The 27463-nt window shown below is 43.2% G+C and overlaps 1 protein-coding gene and 1 pseudogene across 13 annotated transcripts in view; one reads left to right on the top strand and one right to left on the bottom strand.

The window, feature by feature from the left end:
- The window catches only part of RGS6 (regulator of G protein signaling 6), a 483104-nt gene that overhangs the window by 166804 nt on the left and 288837 nt on the right, over positions 1-27463 (top strand). The window lies entirely within an intron of this gene.
- Positions 19998-21468, bottom strand: LOC119035475 (S-phase kinase-associated protein 1-like; annotated as a pseudogene).

Consider the following 27463-nt stretch of genomic DNA (forward strand, 5'->3'; position numbering starts at 1 on the left):
CTGTTTGGGGCTCTGGTTTATGAAAGGGCTCTGGCATTCTAATAGTCAGCTTTTGCTGCGTAACAAACCACCACCCAAATTCAGTCGGTTGTTACCATGCGTGCCTGTGTCAGTTGGTGGGGGTCTTGGCTGGTCTCTGCCAGGCTGCCGTGCGGTGGGGCAGCTCTGCCTCTTATTGCAGGCACCGGTCAGCTGGGATAGCTCTGCCTCATAGGCGCCTGACCGCCTTGGACCAGTGGCTGGCCAGGGCACGCTCTTCACTTCACCTTCCAGGCTCAGAGTTGGAACGGGCATACTGTTACTTCCGAAGCAAGTCACATGCAAGGCACTTCTCAGAACGAGACTGTGACGGGGGCCTGGAGGCAGAGAGGGGTGGAGAGCTGGGGCCAATAATGCAGTCTACCATCGATCCCTTTAAACACAGTAATATCACTGTACTGTCTAAATCTGAGAGTGATTGCAATTCTCTAAGCCACCTGTACCAGTAGGCTCCACAGGAGGTGGCTGCTGTGTGGTAAAGGACAGGACATTTGTACCCAGAGACAGTCGAGCTCAAGGGATGTTGCTTGTGAGTGACTGCCAGTTTGGGTGGTGGTCAGTGTCATGTTTGTTTTTTAAGAGAAGAAGCAGTTTTTTAAAAAGATTTTATGTATTTTTTAAGAGAGGGAGAGGGAGGGAAAAGAGAAGGAGAGAGACATCAGTGTGTGGTTGCCTCTCAAGTGCCCCCTACTGGGGACCTGGCCCACAACCCAGGCTTGTGCCCTGACTGGGAATTGAACCAGCAACCACTTGGTTTGCAGGCTGGCACTCAATCCACTGAGCTACAGCAGCCAGGGCTCAGTGTCATCTTTTTATCGCATGCTCAGATAGAGTGATATTTCAGTGTGTGTGTGTAAGATGCAGAGAGAGAAGAAGCTCAGGATACAAAGATGCTTCTGCCTATCAACCTTTTTCACTTCCATCCTTGTTTAGCTGAAAGCTTAATTCTGCACTTTCCCCTGCCCTCCTGTTCCCGCTCTTCCTCAGCATTCATATGCATTCAGATTGGTCTGTAGAATTAGCTTTTTCCCACCTTGGTGGCTACTGTCAGCCACACCTCTGAGCTCTAAGCCTTTACCTACTGAAAGCCCTTCCTTAGTGGTTTGTACCTTCTGACCCTATCCTGGCTGTTTTGCCTTCATAAGCTGTCAGATTCTGCTAAGATCATTTAATTCTGTCTTCTTTATAATGCGGTTCAAGAAAAATGGGTAAGAGGCCAAGCGATGAAAAACCTTCCCTGGAACACAGTGTGCCAACAGCACTGCATCACTGAAAAAGCAGTGCAGGAGCTACCAAGTACGGGGCTTATTAAAGCAGATTCCACACGGCGTTTGGAAAGACAAATGCAAACTATTTAAATGTGCAGAGTTACAGTCACAACACAAAGATTCATTCTGGAGGATTGGGCGGTCAGTCTCCCCATCTGAGTTGATCCCAGTAAGTTTAACTACTTGAAAGACAGTCATTAAACAATGCAGGTCACACATGCCAAGTGATCCAAGACATCTGAGTCGGACCTTCTGGGACAAGTGATCATGATAAAGGGAGTAAGAAAATCACTATGTGGTACAAAAGGCGCGCATGCATTCTGTTTAGTCAAAATCATTTTCAGTGACATTAAGAAGAAGGAAAGAATGATAACCACAGGTGCTCTATAAGTGTGACCACTTTGTCTGATTTAGCAAGTCATTTTCCAATTATCTGGTGTCAAGCTGAGCACTGCTACCTGCTAAAATCTATTTCCTTCTAAAAAGATTCCATTCGCCTAGATCTCAATTATGTGGCAGTCTTGTCAGAATATGGTAGGATGTGGGAAGGCCACCGAATTGTCAACCCTAGTGACTTTGTCAGGGTTTGAACAGAGAAGCTAAGCCACCAGGGTTTACCATCTGGGTTTCAGTTGTGCAGTTGTGGGATATGGTTCAACAGTCAATAGAAGGTTTGCATCTGCGTCTGATACTGGAACCTGAGATTGGCAGGGCAGGCAGTGAGAAGGAACCTGAATATGAAATGCAGGGAGCAAAGATGAACTTGAACCCTTGAGGACAAGCTAGAACCCACAGGGATGGCCTGGAATCCCCATTGGTCTCTTTCTGCTTTTAAGCAGCTTCCATTATAGGGATGACCTCCAGGAGAAGCACACTGACCTTCATCATGGAACCAAACATATACCTGACCAGAAGACAAAGAAAGTGAAAGAGATGTTCTAGAAAGGGCTGGACCAGCCCCTTTGCTGGCTCTTGACAACTAGGTGGCTAGCAGATAAATGATGCACAAGAACTGCAACAGCACCTGGCACTTTTCACCGATCTTTCAAATGCAAAGATCACACCTGCTGAGTCACTGTCTTCTTTCAAATCTCATGTAGAATGCGGGTGTGGTCCATGCTAACCTAGAACAAGGCAGGAGAGGGAAGTGTGGGAAAGACACTTCGAGCCTAGATAGGCTAACACGATTTAAATCTACCATAGCACATTTGTCACACGTGGTCCACCCAGACTGGAATAATCCCTGTTGATCCACCATTTTGTAAGAGCCACTTTTTACCTAGTTTGCCCAGCTGGGGCAAACATCAGTTCTGTGTGCCTGTCAAGGCTCTACTCACCTAATGAAAGTCTTTTAACACTTGGGTTTGTAGTAAAATCAAATGGACTGTTTTAGAATAACCAGTGATACAGTGTAGCACACTGTACTTATAGTCATATCCGATATGGCAATACATAAGTGAATATGAATATTATGTACACATTATGTGCACAAATGTAGTACATCCATTAACATAACATGGTCTAGTCATGATTCCAGACAGTGTCCATCAGTGAAACCCAGGATCAACGGTAAGTTAGTCCGTCGACCAGTGTTGATTGAGCAGCTTGCAGGGTGTCAGGTAGTTAGTGCTAAAGGCATGGATGCAGCAGCTCTGGAATGGCGGTGCGGCTAAGGAGCTTACATTATATTCCAGGGCTTCTCAATCACAGCACTGATGATATTTTTGGCTGAATGAGTCTCAGATGTGGGGAGTGTTCTGTGCATTGTAGAATGTTAAATAGCACCGTTGGCCTCTATCTCTACCTACTAGATGCCGGTAATTCTTCCTCATTCTTCTCCCACTTGAGACAACCCAAAATGCCTCTAGACATTGCCAAATGTCTCCTGGTAGGCAGAATCACCACATTAGTGGAGAACCACTAAATCAGGGGGAAAGACAGATAGTAAATGCCACTGAGATATTGTCAGGCACTATTAGGGAAGACAACGTGGTTACATGACCATGTTCAAGAGGCCTTGGGGAGGGTTGGCTTTTGGTTTGAGATGCAGGCAGCCCTTCAGAGATCTGGGGGCACCATTCTTCAAGCAGAAGGAAGAGCCAGTGCCCAGGCCTGAGTGGGAACACACTTGGGATATTGGGGAGCAGAAATGCCAGGATGCTTGGAGCACACATAAAGCCTCGGAGCACACATAAAGAAGGGGGACAGGAGTGGGTGGGCCTTGACATGGGGACTTTGTTACAGGGGGCGTGGTACAGAGTCTGCATTTAACTCTGGCTCTTGCATTTAACTCTGGGCAGTTGTAGGAGAGATTTCATCAGGGGAATGATGTAATCTGAATTATTCTTTAGAAGGACCAGGTGTGGTGGGTAGCCAGATGCCTCATTGTCCTGCAATGTCAGGCACTGCTTCCTCCATCCAGTGACCTGGGGGGATCTACGATAACCCCCTGCAGCTGGCTGTTTACCTCTAACAAGACTGATCAGTGATGGTGGAAAGTCTTTTTGTGTCTCTGTGTCCTCCAGTGGTCAAAATTGGACTTGAAAATAGGACAGTTTCATCATCAACCTTTCTTGAATACTGGGTGCTTCTGTTTATGGGGTGTGTGTGTGTGTGTGTGTGCGCACGTGTGTGTGTGCATAGTAATATCCTTACTACAGGTGCTGAGCCCCAACCTCACCCCACTTTTAAAAACAGGCCCTCTGTTGCCTTTGGTGAACATCAACTTTTCCCTAAGGCTATAATTAGGGGACCCTGTAGATTTTGACTTTGAATGAAATAAAAAAGTCTGCTGCCTGATTCTGCCCATAATATTTTTTTTATCAAAAAGCCTATACTCTGTGGGGTCTTACTTTCCATCTACTTCCCTCCCCTCCCCACTCACCCCATACCTCCATGAGGTTTCACTCTACAGGTTTTATGCCCATTTATATTTGAAATACACAAGCAGAATCATCTGTGCTCTTTACTCATAGAAGTGGCGCTCAGTTTCTCCTGGGAAAATGATTTATTTTCATTCTGGGCACCATTTGAATACACCTGATAGTCTGAATAGAAGCAGAAAAGCCGAGGCAAGAAGAATCCTGCTGCAGGCAGTGACGAGTGTGGCATCTGAGCAGGACAGTAGACCCAGCATTCAAAACATCTTCCTGAGGTCATACATGATCAACAGCCCTGGAGACCACCATACCAAGTCATCCGGGGGCATCTTCTGTGTGGCAAGCCAGCATGGCAATAGATTTCCTAGTAAAGATCATGAGACATTGAGGTCAAATTATATATATAATTTATATATAAAATAAATTTAGTATAGTTTATTTAGCAGCGCAAGAAAATGCTATATTTTTTAGTTATACTTTACTTCAAAATGATAAAAATAGAAGTGGTTTTAGTTTGTAAAGAGGTATTTGGGGAATAAAATTGATCATCAGAATACATCTCTAAAGGTTACTCCTCCAAACTTTATTATTTGGCATAGGTTTCAGTGGAATCTTCCAAAAGACATTAATCCATTCTTTGGCTTCCATGCATATTTTCTTGATGGGTATTACCTATATTTCTGTTATGTTGTAAGTTTCCAGGACACAAAAAATGGAAGATACATGGCCGATGCAAAACGATGCTATAGAGTCATGAGATTGATTTGGGGGGGGGGGTAGTTTATGGAATACAGATGCCTTTCTTTCAGTTTTCCTGAATAGATATTAAAGGGAAGGGAAGGGACAGCATCTAGAGCTAAGAAAGGAAACATTCGAGCTAAGGGGTGACTCCGCAGGAGTCAGATTAAACCTTTTGACACAGTGCTGGAGAATGGTCGACTTAGGCCATGGGCAAAAACTAGCACTACATGCACTTAGGAGCGTTTTTTTTGTTGTCGTTACATGTTATTGGGCTTTGACGGGAAATCATGCCAAAATTGTCCTGAAGGACAATCAGCACTAGTTTTCCATGGGCCATTTGTGGTAGTTTTGTGGGAGGAGCGATTTACAAAATTGACCATGCATTTGAAAGGTTACTGAGGAAGGTACGTTTGTGAGTACATGTCCCATGGCTGTCCTTTCAGTTTTGCCCTTTCTGTGAACAGCCTGAATTTTCACTTAAAGATTTAGGAAAATAACAGTCATCCATACTCACAAATCGAGTTCAGCCAGTATTGATTTTAGACTTGAATGAGCAAGAACTATTCCTGGTGCTCAACAGGAGCCAAAGGATGGGGGCGAGGGAGACGGGAGGACTGCCTGTCTCTAGCTCTTGTGACTTCCAAGTGAGGATAGAGGTACACGTACCAGTAACTATGATACTGCACACATGTGTATTCTAATGGACATGCAAAAGTCACCCAGGGTGTTTAGCAAGGTTTCTAGAAAGGTACAAATTTCAATCTGGATGAAAATCAAAGGATGGAACCTTGGCTGATGAAGCCAGCAAGAATATTCTGAGGGCAGAAGTAGCTTGGGCCAAAGTGCAGAGGTGGGTATTGCCTGTTTTGTTTTGTGAGGACAAGGTTTCTCTGATTGGAGCAGTAGGGCAAGTGGAAGCTTTGGAGGTAATCCTTGAAAAAAGTATTCAAACAGCCTAGGAGAGCAACTGTGAAGGTTGTGCTGATGGATTTCTATTGTATTTTCCATGCAATGCAGGACCTATTAGAAGAATTTGAGTAAACGATTGTCATGGAAAACTTGACACAATTTAGGTATAAATTGTGAAATAATTTCCTTGAAACTATTGAAGCGTTGTAGACACTTCTTGGAGCTAAAAAGGGGACAGAGATTATTCATTAGGTGGTTTCCAAATACTGTGTGAAATGCTTCCCTCAAATGACATCTTACACAAATGCCTCATCTATAACACAGATGGAAGTCTTGCATTTGCTGTTTTCTCCATCCTTCACCCCTATAGCATTCCCCAAGATGTCTGCATAGAAAGCTCAAAATCCTGGGACAACCTGTCTTTTTTAGATGAAGGAATTCAAAAGAAATGAAAACATATGTTTACAAAAAGGCATGTACAATCATGTACTAACAGCCTTATTCATATTAGCTGAGAACTGGACCCAACCAAGAGGAGATCAGGTGCCCAGGTATGCTGTGCTCAGACAGTGGGGTACTGCTCACCCGTAGAAGGAGCGACCTCCAGACTCACATAACAAAGTGGAAAAAGCATGACTCAATAGTGCCCACACTCTCTGATTCTATTTACATGACATCCAAGAACTTGTTAAACTAATCTATGGGGGAAGAAATTAGCTAGTGATTGCTGGGTGGCAGAAGGAGAATGGACTCAAAAGGGGCCAAAGGGAACTCTCTGGCGTGTTGGAAATGTTCTGTATCTTGTTTCGCATACTTTTGTGCATTTGGTTGCACCAAAGATGTGTGTATTTTCCTGTATGATAATTATACCTTAATAAACAAAAGTTATCAAAAGTCTTGAGAGGGAAAGTCACCTGGTTCTCATAGCCAGTTATGAGGAAGAGTATGAGAAGCTGGAGCTTAGATTTCCTGGAGTCTGGTTTGCTGGTCCACTGCTCTTCACCATACCCCCTCCCTCAGAGTCATGCAGCCTCTCCACCAACATCACAACATCAGGGCTGACTCACCACCACCCCACCTCCACCACTAGCTCCAAAACTTCACTGTTACTGAGAAGTGTCAATTTGACAGCACCGTAGAGATTCTGACTCAGCTTTTTAATTTCCCCACAGTGAGATCAGAACTGGCAAAACAACCACACTTTTCTTATCCCATGCCTCGTCTGTACTGCCAACCCATTGGTAAACAGTGCTCTATTCCACAACCTTGAGGGCTTGTGTGATTTGGCCAGGCTGGATGGGAATGGGGCAAGGGAGAAGGCCCTGGTAGCTCTCACTGGAGACCTGTCTACACTGGTGGACTGTCAAGTCTCAAGGAACACCATGTTGTTGCATAATCTACAGGCTCAGCTTACCTACACGGATGTGCAGTTGGACTCCATTAGTGAACAACAACCGAGTGCCATACATGGGCACCCTATGTGGCCTATTAACGGCATCCTTCCAGGAGGAGGGGGAGGTGGTGGGAGTTTATTACCACCTTCTCAGCCGTGGAAGCGTTGGACAGCAGGGCAGCCCCAGTGGGTTTCTGACTGCTCTTCAAGAGGATCTAGTTCTCAGCCCTTGTTTGTGGTCTCTGTGCCTGGAGTCTGCTGGGCTGCATTGCTCACTCATAATGTCACACATACTCATGTCAGACTCTCACACTACTGAGAACTTTTCAAGAACTGGGATTGTATCTTCATCTTCATGTTCCCAGTACGCATTCCCACTACCGCACCGTAGGCTGGGCAGATATCTTAACTGGGAGCTATTTTGCCCCTAGCACCACAGGGGACATTTTGCAATGTCTGGAGATGTTTTTGGTTGTCAAAAACTTGGGGCAGGATGTTACCAGCATCTAATGGGCAGGGGTCAGGGATGCTGCTAATCATTCTACAGTGCATAGGATAGCTCTCCACAACAACAAATGACCTATCCCAAAGTGTCAATAGTGGCAAGGTGGAGAAACCCTTGTCTAGCCTCTACTTCATCGTGTGGAAGATAATAGATCAACAACATCGTGGACTCATTGCTTACATAGGGCTGGGTGGGGCCAATGCTGTCCATTATAATGGATCTCTTTGCTTCATTACCATTTTTGATTCTCTAGGCATCTTAGTCAAACTCTATGATCGGGAGCACCTGAGTCAGGTAGTCACTAGCCAAACTGGAATGACCTTTTGGCAGAGCTAGAACCAGTCCATCTCTTAATCCAGAGTTGCCTTGACTCTGGCTTGGGTGTCTCATCCATTAATCTATAGCCATAATAATAGTAATAATAGTTGGCATGAATTCTGGATATTTGCCCAGTCTGCTCATAAGGAGTCTCTAGGGTTGGAAAATGAACTCAGATTAAATTTACTTGCCCAAGGCCACACAACGAGTATGTTTTGGAGCCAGATTAAAATCCAGGCTGTCTGAAGGCTCCCGAAGTCATCAGTTGTCATTTATGTTTCCTTTTTAGCTTTCTTGAATTTCATTAAATACCACCTCTCTTTAGTAACATTGATTTCCCCTTGTTACAGATTCTCTGGGAATCTTGGTCTATGGCTTAATAAATGCAAGGACATCACCATGTTTGTTGTGAGCTGTACAATCCTCTGTTCTGAACCCTAATCAGGCCAGCGCTCAGGGTTCCAGCTCATCTTTTTCTTCCCGGTGTACACCTCCTAAGAATCTTTCATTTGTTTAAGGTAAACATTGAAATGTAGGGGAAAAAATGGAATGAAATGAAAAGCCAAACATTTTCTAGTTATGTGGACTAAGGGCAAGTCACTTATAAATCTCTTATCTTCAAAGTGATAAACAAAATCTCCTTCTAGATCTTACAGTTTATCATTGCAGGACTAATTTTAGTTTTTCTTAGTTTAAAATTTCAGTATTCAACAGCTTAAAGTGTAGGAATTAAGAAAGAAGAACTATTCATCAGCAAAAATGACAAGTTTCAACACATTTAGTAGAAATCATGAGATACAGTTTTAAACTGTGCCTGGCAAAGCTACTTCTTATTTCTCTAAGAGCACTTGCTTCTCAGATGGTCCCCGCCTCAGTTTCTGCGTGTTATAATGAGGAGACCCAGCGCAGACCGAAATCGTGCATAACGTAGCATCAGACCGAAAGTGTGACAAGCACTTTGGGAACTTGGCGTGGCAAAATCAGACCTGGAGTCAGGTGAAGTAGGAGTCACCTTTTGTTTCTGAGATTAGAAAGTATTTGTAATACTGAAAAATTAATAAGAGCATTCCTTAAAATAACAGACCCACTTTTGAATTTCAGGCAATGCTGTTTTCAAAAATTTGACCTGCACAAAACTTTTCACAAGCGCCTTATGTAAAGCAAGGGTGGTATATTTTAACAGAGACACAAATGTTCCTCAAAATGTTGAGAGTATTCCAAAGCTTCAGATGAAAAACATGGAAATGGAAATGCCCTCTTCTTGACTCCATAATTGATGTCCCTTGTCCTTAGTCTTTTCAAGGACTGGTTTTATCCCTACATTGGCCAGAGCTTGCTTACTTTGGGTAATGACTGTAATGGCCCCAAAAGATCAATAAGTGACAGAATATACAGAGTCATAGTCTATAGCATCCACTTAAAATTCCGCCTCAAACTGCAGGCTAACGTGCTGACGGAGGCCTGGCACGGAAGCCACGTGATGTGTGCTCTGTGGCCTCCTGCAGCCTGGGCGTGGGGCTGACTTCTTCCACTTGCTGTCTAGTAATAGTAACAGGCATTGAATCTCTTTGTCAATACAGTCTCCTTTGCTGTATTATGTTTTGTGTTCCTTGTGAGCTTTCCGTATTAGTTATAAAAATGTCACTCTGTCTGTAATGCATTTCTAGTTTTATAAACTCCCATGGATCTCATCAATTTAACCTGCTTGTACAGTTAGCAGCAAACCACGACAGGCAAGGATAGGCTTAATCAACATATTTTTCCCCTTAATAATGAACTCAATACACAGGAAAGCAAAGTAACAAATGAGCCTGTGATTCTAGGTAAAGACTTATTATCTGAAAATCTTTATTTAAATTGAGGGCTTTGTAATGGGATTCTTAACTGTGCAAGAAGAATCACCATAGGATGCTTCTAATATCAATGTGTCCAAGGCATTTGAAATAGAGTTTAATCTGTAAACAGTTTCCCTGGGTTTTAAACAATTCATTGCTGGTGGGAAAAAACCTGAATTCTTTAAAAATAGAAATAGAAAAGGATTTGCAGTAACTGGCTATTATTATAGCTACAGAAATACAAAGTAATTTCCTTTTGTGTAATTTTTGAGTTATAAATTGTTTATCTTCCCTTAATAACTTTCACTATAGAAGGAAATCTTTTTCAGTTTACATAGAAGTGTCTGGAAGAGTTCTGTGACGCAGATGTTGGAAATTAAAGACTGAATTCTCACTAAAGCTTTTTATCCCACCGCCCCACCCCCACACCCTTATCCAATGTTGAGTAAAGGCCCAAAGTCAGACAAAATGATGTGAAAAGAGAAGGTGGCAGCACTGGGGACAAGAATGAGGCTGCCTTCTTTAGTGGAGAGACTCCTGTTGACATTTTCCAAAGATTTGTAATGATAATCATTTTCCAATGTTCTCTTCTTACTAGTCAACAAATATAAATTATATCAACTCCCTTGAGACGTCAAATGCTTGTGACAGAATCAGGAAGCACTCCTGCCTTTCCTCTGAGACATTCTTCCAGGGGAGTCCTTGTTGGCGCCCAAGGCTGAGTCGTTCAGAACACCTGGGCAAAGGTTGCCTGGCTTCAAAGGGTGGCATCAAAGGGGATTGAACCACTTACCAGGGGCTGAACAGAGCTTCTCCAGACAATGCTAAACCGGTTGGGTGATCCCTGTGCGCCTGACGCTTCCTCAATGGTGCTGTAAAAATGCTAAATCACCTGTTTGGTGTATTACATTGGGTGCTGAGCATGTGCTGGTGGCCTCCTCCTTACCTTTGCCAGCAGCCCAGGCCCCCACTCCATCTCCCTTTCAGGTATAATAGGCAGTCTTTTGCCGAACATGTATAGTGAACAGATAGGATCTAGCTACTTCTCTAGTACTTTTCTAAGAGGTTTGTGGTGTGAATCTTTCTTCCTCTTAGTTTCCCTTTAAGAGACGTAAGCCCTCATTTTCCTTACATGCTCATTAGCCTGCATTTACTAGAGGTTTGTGGCAGGTGTGCTGAAGAAGGGCTGTCTGTTGGGTTGGCTGACCTCCTGGCAGTGACCACTGCTCAGGGAAGTGGCCATGCCCGCTGGCAGCCCCATCCTCTGAGGGAGAAAATCCCCATGGGGTGGTGTGGACTGAGCTTCCACAGGAACATCTGGCTCTGACCATGGGCTCCTGAGCACAGGGAGGTGCACAGTCAGACTGGCTGTGTCTACTGGTAGTTGCCCTGTGCCTTCTGGGGGGGCTCCCCCTGCTCACACAGAGCCTGTGGCAAAGGGGTGGTCCTCATTCCCACAGAGGAGACCTGAGGACGACTTTCTGTCCCACAGGATAGTGCTGTGGCATGGTGAGCACTTCCGTCTCAGTGTGCATTCGGTTAACTGATGCCCTGAATGCCGCCATGCTTTGGGGGAGGCTACTATTTGGGCAATTCTTACTAAGGAAATAGAAAGTACATGAGTTCTCTCTTTTGCATGTGGCAATCTTAAATCAGGGTGTTGGAAATGACTGACTATAGCCAAGTGGCTATATGCGGGTAAGTCCATGAGGCTGATTGGATCGGAAGAACATTTGTCCTGGCTGGTCTGATGCAGCTGAATCAGCAAGGAAAACACAGCTCTTGCGGCTGGCTTGCTTGTCTGTTAAATGACTGTGTAATGTACAAAATGGTCCATCCCCCTGCACTTCTCCATACAAGCGCCTACCCCTGACTCCACACCCCATCACTTCTCATCTTGTCTACCAGCTTCAGTCCATCCCACGGCTGGGGACAGGGGTGGCATGAGGCTGAGGCTGCATGTGTGGACTATGCATTCAATGGAGTGCTAATTTTTTTTAGGTTTACTAAGAAGTCCCCAAGTCTTGTTAGAGCAGCCTTAAAATTATCATGTTAAAATGTTCCCTGCCTTTGTGGTTTCCTGTTTAAAGAAACTGCCGTGAACTTTACAGCCTGTCCTGGTGAGGGTCTTGAGAATGTGATTTAAGATTAAAATGATAGGAAAGGTGATAAAAATAGAAAAAAAGAATACATTGGCTATAAAGTCACCAATATATTAAGCCACCTTGAAAATGGTGGGTAGAAATAGCAGTATTGCTAGAAGAAATATGAGTTGTTACCTTTACTATGAAATTAATATGTAAAGGAACATTTTGTTTACTACAGTAAATCTTCATTTTTAAATTATGAAATTTATGTCACCTAAGTACAGCCTAAATACATTTTAATATTTATTTAATTTTTTCTTTAAAAAATTTGAGATTTAAGATAGCTCTGATTTGAAAACAAGTAATCCTTAAGCTGAGTTTCTTGACTTTGAGAAACAAGAATATTTTCTAGTAGAATATATTAATGATTTCAAAATGTGAGGTAATGAAAATGCAGTATTCACTTAGAGTTTCAGCAGCATTCTAGCACAGAACACAATTAAGCCAGGACTTTTTAAAAAGAATTAAACTTGTGATTTTGAGGTAATTGTAGATTCACTTGCAGTTGTAAGAAATAATGCAAAGAGATCCTTCATTTCCCCCATACGGCCCATGGTAACATTACAAAACCATGGTGCATTATCACAGCCGGGTGTGATATTGTAACCAGCTGTAATAACCAGGGTATTGACATAGATATAGTCAAGTGCAGTTCAGTCCCATTAACACAAGGCTCCTCTCTGAGTTCCCCTTTTATAGCCACACCCCTTCCTCCCCTGTCTGACCTTTGGCAACTATGATTCTGTTTAGTTTCCATAATCGGTCATTTCCAGAATGGAATCATGTAGTATTTAATCTTTTAGGAGAGTTTTTTCCCCCCTCAGTGCAATTGCCCCATGATTTATTCATGCATGAATCAAGAGCTCATTCCTTTTTCTTGCTGAGTAGCAGTCCATGGTGTGGATGTAGTGGAGTCTGGTTTAGCTCATGGAAATGTCCTTCCACTGAAGGACATTGGAGCTGTTTCCCATTTCACCTGTCTAAAAAAAATGCAAGTAGGACTTAAAAAACAGTTATTGATATGCTTATGATTGTGTCTCATTACAGAGTATTTATTGGCTGGGTAGAGAAAGATTAAAGGCTTAGAGTCATTAGGACTAAAATAAATGTTATAAACTATGACAGTCTAGCACAAAATAGCTTGATTTCCTAAATGTAGTTTATGTGTTTAATCAAACTTAAGTTTATTATTGGCCAATGTCCATCAATACAATTTATAAGTAGTTATACTGTGTCTTTGCTTTCATATCTGTTCTCAACCTAAATAATTGCTCAAAATGCACCATAAATATTCACTTTTATTAAGCATTGTGCACACATCTCATTGTGTTTCTAGCAATGTGATAGCACACGATCATGCTGATTTTTCACTGTCAAGCCCAATTGTTGGATGTTTAAAAACATTAAATACCCATGTGCACTTGGAGACTCTGATGAAGAGCCTTAAATAAACATTGCATTATGAGCACAAGTGCCGGCGCTGGAGCAGTCTGTGAAGTTTACAGCTTATTGATGGATGGTAGGTAGTTGAGGGACCCTCAGAAACATGTGGTTCTGTTGGTAGGAAGTACGGAAGGCCTGTCTGAATCCCAGCAAATATCTGTGTGCATCTGCTCACACGCCATGTTAGCCCTGGAAGGGACAGAGAAGCAGGGTGACTTCTTTTAGTTACAGTCATGAGACCAGCTCAGATCCAAAGGGAGGGGAAGTGAATGCTGCTTCTTAATGGGGCTCCACTGTGGTTTTCCAGCAACCACTGGGTATCCGACAGTTCAGCTAAATTCTGACATTAACTACTTCCAGTTAGTGCAGATCCCACAAGTTAAGGACTAAGTCCCCCACCTCAGACACCAGCCACAGGTAAAGTATCCCCAAGTTATCCACATTCAGGAACATGCAATCTGTAGGATTGCAGTTTAATGGAAAGACCACAAATGAACAACCAGATGAAGAGGGGAATGGGGTGAGGGCTGGAAGGATCCTGAGAGCAGAAACCTCTGTCCCCTGGAGTTGGGCTGCACCACCCTCCCGGTACGGTCACCAACGAGGAAGCTCCCCCAGACCTCCTTATCACGGCTTCATGGCCTGGGCCTGGTTGGTTAAATCATTGGCCATCAGTAGTTCAACTCAATCTCTGGCCCTCCTCACTTCCTCAGAGGCTGGAGCTGAAAGTGCTAACCCTGTAATCACAGGTGTGGCCACCCCTTCCCTTGAAACTAAGGGCCCACCTTATGTCACCTTGGTGGCATAAACTCAGGTGTAGTCCAGAGGGGCTCATTATGCCATTACAAAAGACACCCCTGCCACCCAGGAAATCCTAAGGGTTTTCGAAGCTCTGTGTCAAGAACCAGAACTGGGGATGAAGGAAAAATATTTTTTAAAGTATTTTTTAAGACTTTTATTTATCTTTAGAGGGGAAAGGAAGGAGAGAGGAGGAGAAACATCAATGTATGGTTGCCTTTCGTGCCTCCCCTGCTGGGAACTGGCCTGCAGGGAACCGGCCTGCAACCCAGGCATGTGCCCTGACTGGGAATCAAACCGCGATTGTCTGGTTTGCAGGCTCGTGCTCTATCCACTGAACTACACCAGCCAGGAAAAATATTTTTCTTATAGTACAGGGCAGGAGTGATGACAAAGAATCCATCACACTGGTCCTCCACAGACTCAAGCTGGCTTGTTACCTTATGCAAAATGGATGGAATTTTTAGTGATTGTTTTCCTGTCATTTACCTGGAAAGTGAGCCTGCAGTCTATTCCCGTTGCCATAGAGTAGGCCCCCAGAGAGCTGATGTTGCACCTTAGGTGTGCATGCCAGACATACAAATGGAGTTCTCAGAAAAAGCTGTCTGATCGATGTGCGGAGGCAGGGGAGAGGACAGTGACAGGAAAGCCTTTGGGGGCAGCTCTCAGTATTGGACTCTGGTCCCCATTCAGGGACTCTTGGGCAGCCACTTTCCTGATCCCTTCAGGTCTCGAGCAGAGAGCTCAAACTTCTCTGCTTCCATAAACTTGACCATCACCATCATTTTCCATTGCACCCTTGTGCACCCTTGTTCGGTGCTCGCACACCTGACTCAGACCTAGCTTTTGCCTATTTGTTTTCTTTTGCTACAGACTATGTTCCCTTGGGCCAGATTCCCAGGTCCTGCCAACTCACTCATATTTTCTGGCTTCTCAATTTTTTTTTTCAATCCAATCTTGCTAGAGAGTGATGTTTGGGTTGAATGTGGGTTTTGGCATCATCTCACCAGGTCGAGCTTGGAGGTTCCTTTGAGATCTCCTGCTGGAGTCTCATCTCTCTGGAATTTCCCTGTCTGTAGCATTAAGGAAATCATCATTTTGTTCTAGGAAGAACCTTATTGTTTCCATTTGGTTATTTAAATATCCTTCAGATGCTATGTATCTAAATACACTATACGCTAGAGCTCTATGTTTAAAAAAAACATTTTCTGATAAGCTGCCAGCTGCAGCCTCTAACTGTGCCATTCCGTGTGCCCCTTTGGGTTGAATAGTAATCTCCGTGAGGTGATTTCATCCCCTCCTCTCTCGCAGCGTGACTGAAATCCTCGTGTGTGAATAAACTTTAGTATCTTTCTCACGTCCCAGAGTTTGCTTGGAGTGTGCCTTTGGGCCTCAACCAACTAACTGTGCCTTGAAGATCACTCTCTGGGGAGGTAATTAGGATAGGCTGAATAATTCATGGCACAGTTTTGGTGAATTAAGTAGAGAAGAAAATTTGGAGTGACAAGGGTTGAAGCATCTGTTTCTCCATTATTTCAACTCTTATCTCTACTTTTTAAATAAACATTAAAGAAAAGTAAACCCGCCCTGGCTGGTGTGGCTCAGTGGATTAAGCACCAGCCTGAAAACCAAAGGGTTGCCCATTCGATTCCCAGTCAGGGCCCAGCCCTGGGTTACACCTCTCCATACCCAGCAGGGGTGTATGAGAAGCAACCACACATCGATGTTTCTTTCCTTCTCTTCCTCCCTTCCTCTCTCTAAAAATAATAAAATCTTTTTAAAGAAAATGAAGCTCTTAGCTAAAAAAAAAAAAAGTAAATTTGTTTTATAAATTTGATATGATTACATTGATTTTGGTCCTTACCAGGGGCCCACCATTGGGCTGGGCTCCATGGAAATTTGGGTTGTAATTATAAAGATAAGTTTTCTAAATGTACAGTAAAATCCTAGGCAGTCCTCAGGATTAGTCATTCTCTCATCTGTCACCCATGGAGCTTTTTGCACAGCTATACTGCAACTCTGCTGCGGGAACTATTGGCTTCATTTGTTTCTTCCATCACTTTAAGCACCTGATTAGTGCCAGGCACTGTATTTGGTCCTAGTGTTTCTAAGAATGAAACCAGTTCTCAGTTTGTATATATTCTGTATGTTTTTTCATGTGTCGATCATTTTGCAGCTACATTAACACTTTTTTTTCCTACTTGACTATGATTGTGTAACCATGGTCCCTGAGCTTCATATCACATCTGCGATCACAGGTTTGGAAGCCGGACATGTTTTGTTTGTAGTCTTTTCTCTGTCAGTTGCAACCTGCCCCGTCAGCTTCTGACAAACTCTTTTAGGCCAAAGACTTGGTTTCATTGATCTTAGTCTCATAGCTTTAGTGGAAAGGTGTTTGGCACTGGACTGAAGGAAGCCTGCTCTACTTGGCATTTAAATCCCTATGGTTTGTTTTCAAAGCCGTATTGTTATGGCGATTATTGAAAATGTGACTGACTTTCCGTGCACTGGGATGACTTCCTCTGAGAAGAAGGAACCTGGGAGTCTAAGGGGATGTGGTGGCAGAAACAACAGGTTCATCTTCAGGCAGCAGTGGCAGCTCCAGTTATCGGTTCTTGCATCACCTTCAAGATGTCTTTGCAGCTCTCACATTGGTCGCGTGTCTTTCATCTCAGAATTTCAAGGTCTCTGGGAGTATTTCTCTCCTGTACCCTTTTCCTACCTTACCTTGCTCTTCAGTATTTCTCATCCTTTCAGTGTTTCTGTCCTTTCTGATCTGCTGTTTTGTTTTATAGATTTTGAGACATACTGTAGTTACCTGGCTTCTATCTTAGAATTAAGGGACTGAAGGAGTCCAGAATTTTCCATGAGGTACCCTTCACTAAACACGAAAAAGGGGACCCTAAGAGGAACGATGGAGGCCGCAGCAGGAAAATTCGTCAAGGCTGACCATGCTGAACAGTGAAGTCTATTACTATTGTACTTCCTGGCTCTCTCCTTCAGAGCATTCACTAGACTGTCCCTCTCCCAGACTTCGCTGCTGTGCCCTGGCTTACAGTAACCCTCTTCTCTTGAAAACCTATGCCTTACGCATATGCCTTTTCTAAGTGTTTCCTCCATTCAGAGGGTGGGAAGATGCTGCGTGCCGGGGAGCCACAGGGTCTGATTGGATGCACATGACTGAGACTGCCAGTTCTTTTGCCATCAGCCAAGTCCCTAAATTTGGTGGCCCCACTACTTTCTCTGACTACCTTCTGACATGAGCCAAGCTTGCCTGTTAAAGGGAAGAACACTAGCAGGATTGGCGGCCAAACCATATTGCTGCTTTCTAGAAAACATCTTTTACATGTATGTTAAATCTGTCTTTTTATACTTATAGGTAATCCTATGGTCTAGACTTCATGGGACTGGCTTTCTCCATTACTCTTACTCAAAGGTTCTATTACTCTTTCCCAACATAGACATAGCATCTTTCTCAACACAGAGTTCTAGGCAACCTCTTTCAGTTGGCTGAAGTTGTCGTTCAGAACAAAGCCCATTTGGCATTCCCTAGTAGCTGCTCTTCTCTTGCCTAGATCATTCCTCTGCTTTCCTAACCACTGCATCAACCCTCTGGAGTTTAACATTTAGATTGCTGTCATAATTCCCCTTCCATCATCACCTGTGCCTACATATTGACACTCTCTGGTGATTCCTGCCACAACCAGTTCCCTTTGAGTGTGTTGGCCATTTCCAGAGGATAGGTGTCACATGTTCCCACACACACACTCCACATTCACAAAGTCTTCTGTCCTGTTGTCTCTGTTTGCCCATACCTCTGTCTTCATATGTGGTGGCCAATGCACCATTGATTAGAAATGGTATTAACAACTGCCTTCCCCGAAGGCCACGCGTGGTTGTTCTAGAGTCACCTGGCACAGTATTCTAATACTTCCACGGTATTGAGGCTTCAGAGTTAACCCTACAGCAGCATCTCCATTTTCTCTGGTTCTTTGTGCACAGACATAACCATTAATTACATCTCCAGGCACAGAAAATGAAGCTGGAATGTGCCATTTAATATGCTTCCCTCATGTATTAAAAATAGTTTAATTTTTTTATCTTGGATTGCAGTAGCTCATGGACATTGGTAAGGAGCACACTGAAACTTTAGAGGCCCCCCGAATTCTCAGACGCTACGAACTAAGGAGCAACTGCTGGGTGTCAAGATGGGTTTCCTCGCTAGTCTCAGAATTCCAGTCGTCCACGTACACATTTGTGCTGGAGGCCTTCCATAGACTGTTTCGTAAAATCCTTCCTTCAGTACAGTCTGTATTAACACTACTAGGATGCACTGAACGTAAAGTTTACACTCTTAGAAGACAAATTTATGGAATCATCAAATGCCAAGGGCCTGCCAGATACTGTGTATAAGGATATGTTTTCACCTCCTATTGAAAACCAGAATGCAAGTGTAAAATTGAGCAAGACCTCTGCAGAGATACCTTTCCAGTGGCATCATAGAAATGGATATTATGAGTACAGTAAGGAAGCCCACTGCTTCCTGTGGTAGAAATTGTATTCATGTCCTCTCTGATAGAAAGGGGTACTTCACTACAATGGGTCTTGACCTGTTTTTTTTTTTCTTCGAGGGAGAGTTCTTCTAGCATAGAAGCTGAAATGGCTGGATATTCCATCTTCCTGGCCCCTGGAAAGAAGGTGGAATACACGTGGCCAATCAGCCCTCTCATTCTGGGCTTCAGATCAAGAGGAAGTGATGCAGAAACTGAGGAATGCATGAGACAGGTTTCAGGGCAGGAGTGTCAATGACAGTGAGGGAAGCATCCTGGAGTTCAGTGTGCTCACGCTGCTGCCACAGCTCAGCTGCATAACCCCAAAGGCAGCCACCCTCAGCTGCTGCCTGAATGTCTAACGTTTCTGTCAATTCTCTGTTCTTTCATGTCCTTCCAACACATTCCTTTGCCTCATAAGTAGCCAGGCAGAACTTCTGTTGCTCCCCACCAGTGACCCTGTATAATTCAGTCACTGGTATGGCTTTGCTGAGTCACCTGGCATAAACTACCTTCTGCTTGGCCAGTTTAGAGATATCCACAGTCCATATGAATCACTACTTTTTATTCTATTTCAGAAAATGTTTGACAGTTGTTGTATTTATAATGTCAACTTTTAAAAAGTCACTAAACTACAGGTAACTGGACAATAAACTAGGTAGAAATCACTTTACAAAAAGAGGGAAAGCCCAAAATGCTACTTACTATAGAGAACCCACAATTCAGGGTTTTAAAAAAGATTTTGTTTATTTATTTTTAGAAAGAGGGGAAGGAGAAAGGGAGAGAAACATTACTGTGCAGTTGTCTCCCAAGCACCCCCTACTGGGGACCTGGTCCGTGACCCAGGCATGTGCCCTGACTGGGAATCAAACCAGCAACCCTTTGGTTTGCAGGGTGGTGCTCAGCCCACTGAGCCACACCAGCCAGGACCCACAATTCAATTTTATCCAGAGCAGAGAGAAAAGGAACTTTTTGATCATACTGGAAGAAACTCAGCCATGGGTTTGGAGTCTGTACCCAAATAACACATACAATGAGAACAATACTCTGCTAATACAGTTGATTTGTTCCTGCATCTATCTACTGTTTGTCTAATATTAACCATATAAACAGAGCAGTGCAACTAGTATTTGGAAGAACCCTTACAGCATTACAGTGTCAGGCACAATGTTTCACTTCTCTTCGCACCACTGGTTCTCTTTGCCTACCTGGGCTTCCTCTTCTTCAGTAAAGTTGGTTTTGATGTTGAAGGTGTTGTAAGTTAGGAGTTTTCCCCTTGATCATATTGGCAACAGTCTTGCATGTAGCATCAAACAAACCTTTGATGTCTAGATAGTTTGCAGCCAGAGTAAGTTCAAAAAGTGTTCCTTGGTCAGCTTTCAGGAATTCTTGGTCCCATACAGGGATATCTTTAGTTCATTTTTCTTTGGTCTCCTCATCCTCAGGAGTAGGAGGGTCACCACTGGAGGGGTGGGTGCACCACGGGATGACCTTGGTTAATATCTCTGCACTCCATTGGATAGAGGAACTGGGTTATCATCACCTTTACCATACATCTCCAAATCTTCTAACATGGTCTTGACAGTCACAGGTTGCTCGGCAATTTCAACGTCAGCTTCAAATATCTCTCCATCAGGACTTTGCAACTTAATTGAAGGCACAGTGCTCAGTCTCAAGGAGAAGAGCAGGCTGGAGGCTGACGAGCGTGAGGCAGCGTCAGCAGAGACACCAGGGAAAGGCAGAGAGCAAGGTCCCTCTGAGTCACTATTAATTTAACTTTTGTGGTGAAAACTTGTTCCATGCAGGAAGCAGGGTTATTTTGACTTGAGTTTGTTTGACAAGAAGAAAACAAAGGTAAAGAAATCCTATTGACACTGAGGATTAAAATATAAGAAAACAAAGATATTGATATGGTTTCAGTGAAGCTCCAAAAGTTTGTCTGTTAGTTTGTTTTCTCTTATTCATTCGGCAATAGGAGCTAGCAAAATCCATGGCAAGGAGAAAACAGGGCAGCAAAGACTATAAAAATATTGAATTGGAATAAGTACTAGAACCCAGAACACTTAAATCTTTACCATTCAGTCTGAAAGTACTTCACAATTCTCTGGTGTATTTTTTCCCCATCACTTTGTATTCTGTGTCTACACTTAGATATTTAAATCAATTTAAATATCACATAAAAAGTGGTCAGGACTTTTTTCTCATTTGACTCTCAGGTATTTCAATTTGACGAGACTTGTTTAGGAAACCATTTAATGTTGTAAATGCCACCAAGTCATTCCAAAGTGCAGATTAGAAATTCTGTTACCAATTCCAAGTTCAAAAGGTTCTGACGTTTCTGGGTAGAATTGGCCCGTGACCATTCACCAGTGACATCTCACCTCCAGGCAAGTGGCTTCCCCTGGAGTGGGCATGGCTTTGTACAAGGTGGAGAGAAGCCTCATGGGCACCAACAGTCTTGAAAAGCAAATCACATTCACAAGTAGCCTGACTGCTAGGCAAGATCTTTTGTAGGCGGAAAACAAACTATACCACTATTACTGTTTCAGCTTTTATACATCAAGTCCCTATAGTTGAAAAGGGCTTTATAATCACTTTAATTAGTGGTTGCTTACCTAAGCCCTGGGTGTGAATGACTGGCATCTTTTTCTACAAAAACCATAGGTAGTTGAGTGGAATTGACACAGGATGCTCACCAGCTGTGAGCTGGTGATGGCAGCGGTCTCATTCCGCACCCTGGGGAGCCATGCTGTTCCCTCCCTTTTTAGAGGTCTGGGTAGGTTTAAGGGAAGGAGTTGATTATGATTGTTGTAAGTGAAAAGGGCACTTCAAAAGCCTCACCGGAAACAATGACAGAAGTCTGTTACAGAATTAAAGCAGGGCTTCTCAAAACACATACCTGTGGGAAAGCACCATTAATAACATTAGCCAGCATGCAGCCAGCATCTGAACTCACATTTGGATTTGCCCCTTTCCAGAACTGGCCTGAGAATTTTCTGCTGGCCTTTAGCAGGCTGGGTCTTGACCCTGGGGATAGGGGAGAGCTAGACACATGGTTTTAAGGTTCTTTGCAGTGGGCTACAGGCATGTCTGTCTCCAACTTTCGTGCATAAGCATGGACTTGACCCCCACTATCTTTCCTTCATGTGAGGAGAGGTGGGTTTTATCATCCTAACTCTTTTCTGTGTACGATGTGCAGTCAAGACATAATAAACTATATTTGAACATGGCTTTGCCATTTACTGTTGTGTACAGACAGTAAGTTCTGTGAGGGCAAAGACCCCGTTGTTCTCTATTTGTGTCATGAGCAGACATGCAGAGGCTTGGGTACATTCTCAGTCTGTATTACTGATTAGCACCTTCACCTGGACTTTCTGGGGCTGTTCTCTCACTTGGTTAGTTGGTGACAGAGGCAGCACAGGCAGGGAAGGACACCCAGTTAAAGAGCGTTCCCACAGGTCTTCAGTAACCCAGCTCCCATTCTGGTTGACTCATCTGTGGCTCAGGAAGTGCAGTCTTTGTACAGATTCCATCACTGTGAGGACTGAGTTCAGGAATATGGCTCCTCAACTCCTTCCCTTAAACTCTGTTCTCTGCATCTGACAGCGGACCTGATGCATTTGAGTCTCTCCCATTGCTGAATTTCTCCATCCTCTCTCTGGTCAGTGGCCAGTCACAGTGCCCTGGTGGGACCTTTGAAACAACTCTGAGTTTCCACTCCTCTTTGTAGGAGTTGACTTTTCTGGGCAATATCTTAACCTCCAAAGCTGAGAGAGAAATAAATCTCTGGTAACTCTCAGAGTTCACATCCTCGTCTTTCTCCTTGAGCTTGTCCTCCACTGGACAGTGAGAAAGGGCACAAGGCCAGTCAAAGTCCTTGACTCCACATGAATTCTCCGACTTGATGCCTTTTCCTGGTACTTTTTAAGAGCCCATCACATGTTGGCTTTGTCCCCACTTGGGTTCCTCCAGCATGTAGAATCAGCCCTGAACACATTTCACTACGTTCCCTCGTAGGACCTTGGGACCCATGGTAAACTTTCATGCCAGAAATAACCTCAAGTACCCATGCCCTATGTACCTTAAGGACTCAAATTATATTCTTAGATTATGTATTTTACATTAAAAAAAGAATCCTCCAGGGACTTCCAGCCAAGATGGAGGCATAGGTAGACACGCTGTGCATCCTCGCACAACCAAAAGAAGGACAACAACAATTTAAAAACAAAAAACAACCAGTAGCAATGGAAATTGAACTGTATGGAAGTCCGACAACCAAGGAGTTAAAGAAGACACATTCATCCAGACCAGTAAGAGGGGGCACAGACAGGCAGCCAGGCAGAGAGAACACATGGCAAGGTGGCGGCTGGCAGACTGGCGAGGCTGTGGATTGTGGACTGGGCAGTCCCACATTTGCATGCACATAAACCGGGAGGATCAAATGGAGAGTGAGACAGACTGGGCAACCCAGCATCCCAGTTCGGGGACATAAAGCCTCAAACCACTGATTGAAAACACCTGTAGGGATTGAGGCAGCAGGAGAAACTCCCAACCTCACAGGAGAGTTTGTTGGAGAGACCAGCAGGGTCCTACAATGTACACAAACCCACCCACACAGGAATCAGCACCAGAAGGACCCAATTTGCTTGTGGGAAGCAGGGGAAGTGACTGAAATCCGGCAGAGAGTGGAGCAAGCTTCATTGTTTCCTCTCAGACCCTTCCCCCACAAACAGTATCACAATGGGTTGCCCCACCCCAGTAAACACCTAGGGCTCTGCCCCTCACTAAATAACAGGCACATAAAGACAAAAAAAAAGGCCCAAACAAAAGAACAGATCAAAGCTCCAGAAAAAATACAACTGAGCGATGAAGAGATAGCCAACCTATCAGATGCACAGTTCAAAACACCGGTAATCAGGATGCTCACAGAATTGGTTGAATTTGGTTGCAAATTAGATGAAAAAATGAAGACTATGCTAAGTGAAATAAAGAAAAATGTACAGGGAATCAATAGTGATGGGAAGGAAACTGGGACTCAAATCATTGGTGTGGACCAGAAGGAAGAAAGAAATATCCAACCAGAACAGAATAAAGAAACAAGAATTCAAAAAAATGAAGAGAAGCTTAGGAACCTCCAAGACATCTTTAAATGTTCCATCATTGGAATTTATAGGGGTAGCAGAAGGAGAAGAGGAAGAGCAACAAGTAGAAAAGTTATTTGAACAAATAATAAAGAACTTCCCCAATCTAGCAAAGGAAATAAACTTCCAGGAATCCAGGGAGCTCAGAGAGTCCCAGAGAAGTTGGACCCAAGGAGGAACACACCAAGGCACATCATAATTACATTAGCCAAGATGAAAGATAAGGAGAGAATCTTAAAAGCAGTAAGAAAAAAGGAGACAGTCACCTACAAAGGAGTTCCCATCAGACTGTCAGCAGATTTCTCAAAAGAGACCTTAGAGGCAAGAAGGGGCTGGAAAGAAGTATTCCAAGTCATCAAAGGCAATGACCTACATCCAAGATTGCTCTATCCAGCAAAGCTTCCATTTAGAATGGAAGGGCAGATAAAGTGCTTCTCAGATAAGGTCAAGTTAAAGGAATTCATCATCACCAAGCTCTTATTATATGAATGCAAAAGGGACTTAGAAAAAGAAGATAAAAAACATATAGAGTAAAATGACAGCAAACTCACAAACATTAACAACCACACCTAAAACAAAAATAAAAACAAACAACTAGAACAGGAACAGAACCACAGAAATGGAGATCACATGGAGAGTTATCAGCAGGGGAGTGGGAGGAGGAGAGAGGGGGAAAAGGTACAGAGAATAAGTAGCATAGATGGTAGGTAGAAAATAGAAAGGGGGAGGGTAAGAATAGTATAGGAAATGTAGAAGCCAAAGAACTTATATGTACGACCCATGGACTTGAACTGAAGTGGGGGAATGTGGGTGGGAGGGGGTATGCAGGGTGGAGGGGCATGAAGGGGGGAAAATGAGACAACTGTAATAGCATAATCAATAAAATATATTTTAAAAAAAGAATCCTCCAAAGTATCTAGAACCACACCAGATCCTTAAAAAATGCTTGCTAATGATGTACATCCATTAAATGTGTATCAAAGTAACTTTTTTCCCTCTGACATTTCTCTCTTAATCCACTGTTACCTGTCCTGCTCCGGGAACCACTCAGCCAGCACTTGCTGAGAGAGAAGAATTGGTGTATTTAACGGTCATCAGATAGTTACTGTTATGGTGCTGAGTTTTTAAAAAGCTGCTCATTGTCCTAGCTTAAGGGTAAATTACATTCTCCTCTCTTTATACAATGGTGATGATGATTTTATAAACGCTGGTGGGATAGCACTGTAATTAGTGGGCACCAGCTTCTATTTTGGTGACAATTTATTCTTATACTACATTTAAAAGGTTTCTCTTCCCTGTGGCTATAAAAAGGTAGGAAAAAAATGACATCCTTTTTAATAAGGCATCCAGAGCAGTGTAAGTACTTATGAATTATAAATGAAAACTTTTCGGTGATTAAAGTAAATATACTGACGCAGTCCCCTTCTCTGCGTCATTGCTTCATGAGTCTGCATGAAGATCACTCAGAGGAGGCCCCGAGGGTCTCTGAGATTGCTTCCATCTGCCCCATGCGTTTCTCTGATGTGAATCAGAGGGGACCGAGAGCAGCAGGATTCCAGCCGGTGTGAGGACAGGAGCTCGATCTTTCGGGCCCATCATCAGCCGAGTGCTGATGGTCAGAAGGGCCCTGGGCTCCCACTCTTCACAGACTCGTCTTCGTGGTGATGGCCTCCTAAAGTAACCCTTTAGGATCTGTGTGTTGTTCCTCGGGAATTAATTCACACCATTGAATGTTCAAGGATGCTTCTGTTCCCTTTCATACATGGGTGAGGCTGTATGGAGCAGCAGTTGAGAGCAGCTGCTGGGGCAGATGTTTAAGCAGTCTTTTACCTTCCAGGAGAGGCCTGTAAACTGAGGAAACTTGAAGACCGTTGCTCCGAAAGAAGAGCCGAACCTGATCACAGGTGGATAGTAATCAATATTCATTAATATCATTTATAAGAATCCTTCTTTCCAATTTCTCAGACTCATAGCAAAGCTTCTACTGCATCCGTGGTAATGGAGTAAGAAGTTGGTAGTAGAAAAATAGCTCTCAGAGACCTGAGGGAGCAGAGGGGAAGCCTGGATAAAGAAAAAACCTTCTAGCTCTGTTTCTAGAAGGTTTCTCTAGTTTCTCTAGTCTCTGCTCTCCATTTGCCTTCTATTTGATCAGCTGTTGATGAAAGAAAATTAACTTCTGTTGCAGAATTATATATAAGGACTACTGGCCTTATAATAAAATAAAAAGTATAATAAGTATTACAGGCCATCAGTTCTAAAATAGCTTATTTTGTCAACATGATTAACAGCTTTTGGGGAGCAATTAACATCCAGGCAAAAGCAAGGAGCCCTTCAGCAAACAGAAATGTTTCTGAGCCAAGGGGACAGTCCCTAAGCCTTGCAGAGATGTTTCTGCTGTCAGGTAATGTCCACATTTCTAACTTAGAGTCTCTCGTTTGTTTTAGATTATTAAATCATACTTTTCTCTCAGCAATGTATATAGCAAAATGTAATGCAGGAAAGGTGGTACTTAATAAAAATCTTCTGTTACTGTTAATATTTATTTGTTGGTATCAAATTAGAATTAAGTTAACCTCAGATTAGTAAGAAGCTTTTCAGTCACAGGACTTTTAGCAGTGATAGATAAAGTAGACCAAATAAACTGAAGAGACACAACTGGACTCATCCTGGGAGAATTTCAAAATCATCACTGAGACATCGGCTAAACCGGAAAAGTTATTTCTGAATCTTTAGCCAATGACGCCCCATGATCAGGCCATTTCACCATTATGTTTTTAGAGAGTATGATGCTTCTTGATGCATTTAATCTATAAAACCTACACCCTCAAAAATTAAAGAAAAATTACAGCTGTAATAAGTGTGTCTCAAATGCATGGATTCAGGAGACCACTCTCTTATCGTTTCTTACGGTTTAACGTTGATTTCAACTACTGCCCACATACCAAAGTTTTAGAGTCATAACTGACCAAAAAAATGGAAGCTATTAGACCTTTAAGGAAAACTTTGCAAAGTTACATCTTCTCTTTTTCAGCACCTTTCCTCAGTGAGCCTTGCCACACCCCCAGGAGAACCTTCTCTTTCATGAGCTTGCAGATCAACAGTTGGAAGACAGTTGTATTTTTGAGCCTTGAGGTTTTATGTTTTCTCCGCCGAGCCTTTTATCCTGCAAGCTCCCTTTGGAATGACTTGAAATAGCATTCTCCATTCATTCATAATTTATTGAAAATCTATTTGGAGCAAGGCATTGTGCTAGATTTAAAGATAGACTTCATTCACTTCAGCAAATATTTATTGTGTACAAACCATGTAGCTGAGAACTGGGAATAGAGTGGAGAGCGAAAAAAGACCCCATTCCCGCCCTCTCGTAGTCGTCTAGTAGAGGAGACACCCATGAATCAAAAATCACACAAGTGAATGTAAAGTTACAACTGTAGTGTGTGATATGAAATGTAAAATGGGAGAGACGCATCATCTGGGGGCAAAGAGCTTCTGTAAAG

The sequence above is a fragment of the Artibeus jamaicensis genome, unplaced genomic scaffold (genome assembly GCF_021234435.1).
Source record: "Artibeus jamaicensis isolate MK-2021 breed Jamaican fruit bat unplaced genomic scaffold, CSHL_Jam_final contig_851, whole genome shotgun sequence".
Lineage (NCBI taxonomy): Eukaryota > Metazoa > Chordata > Mammalia > Chiroptera > Phyllostomidae > Artibeus > Artibeus jamaicensis.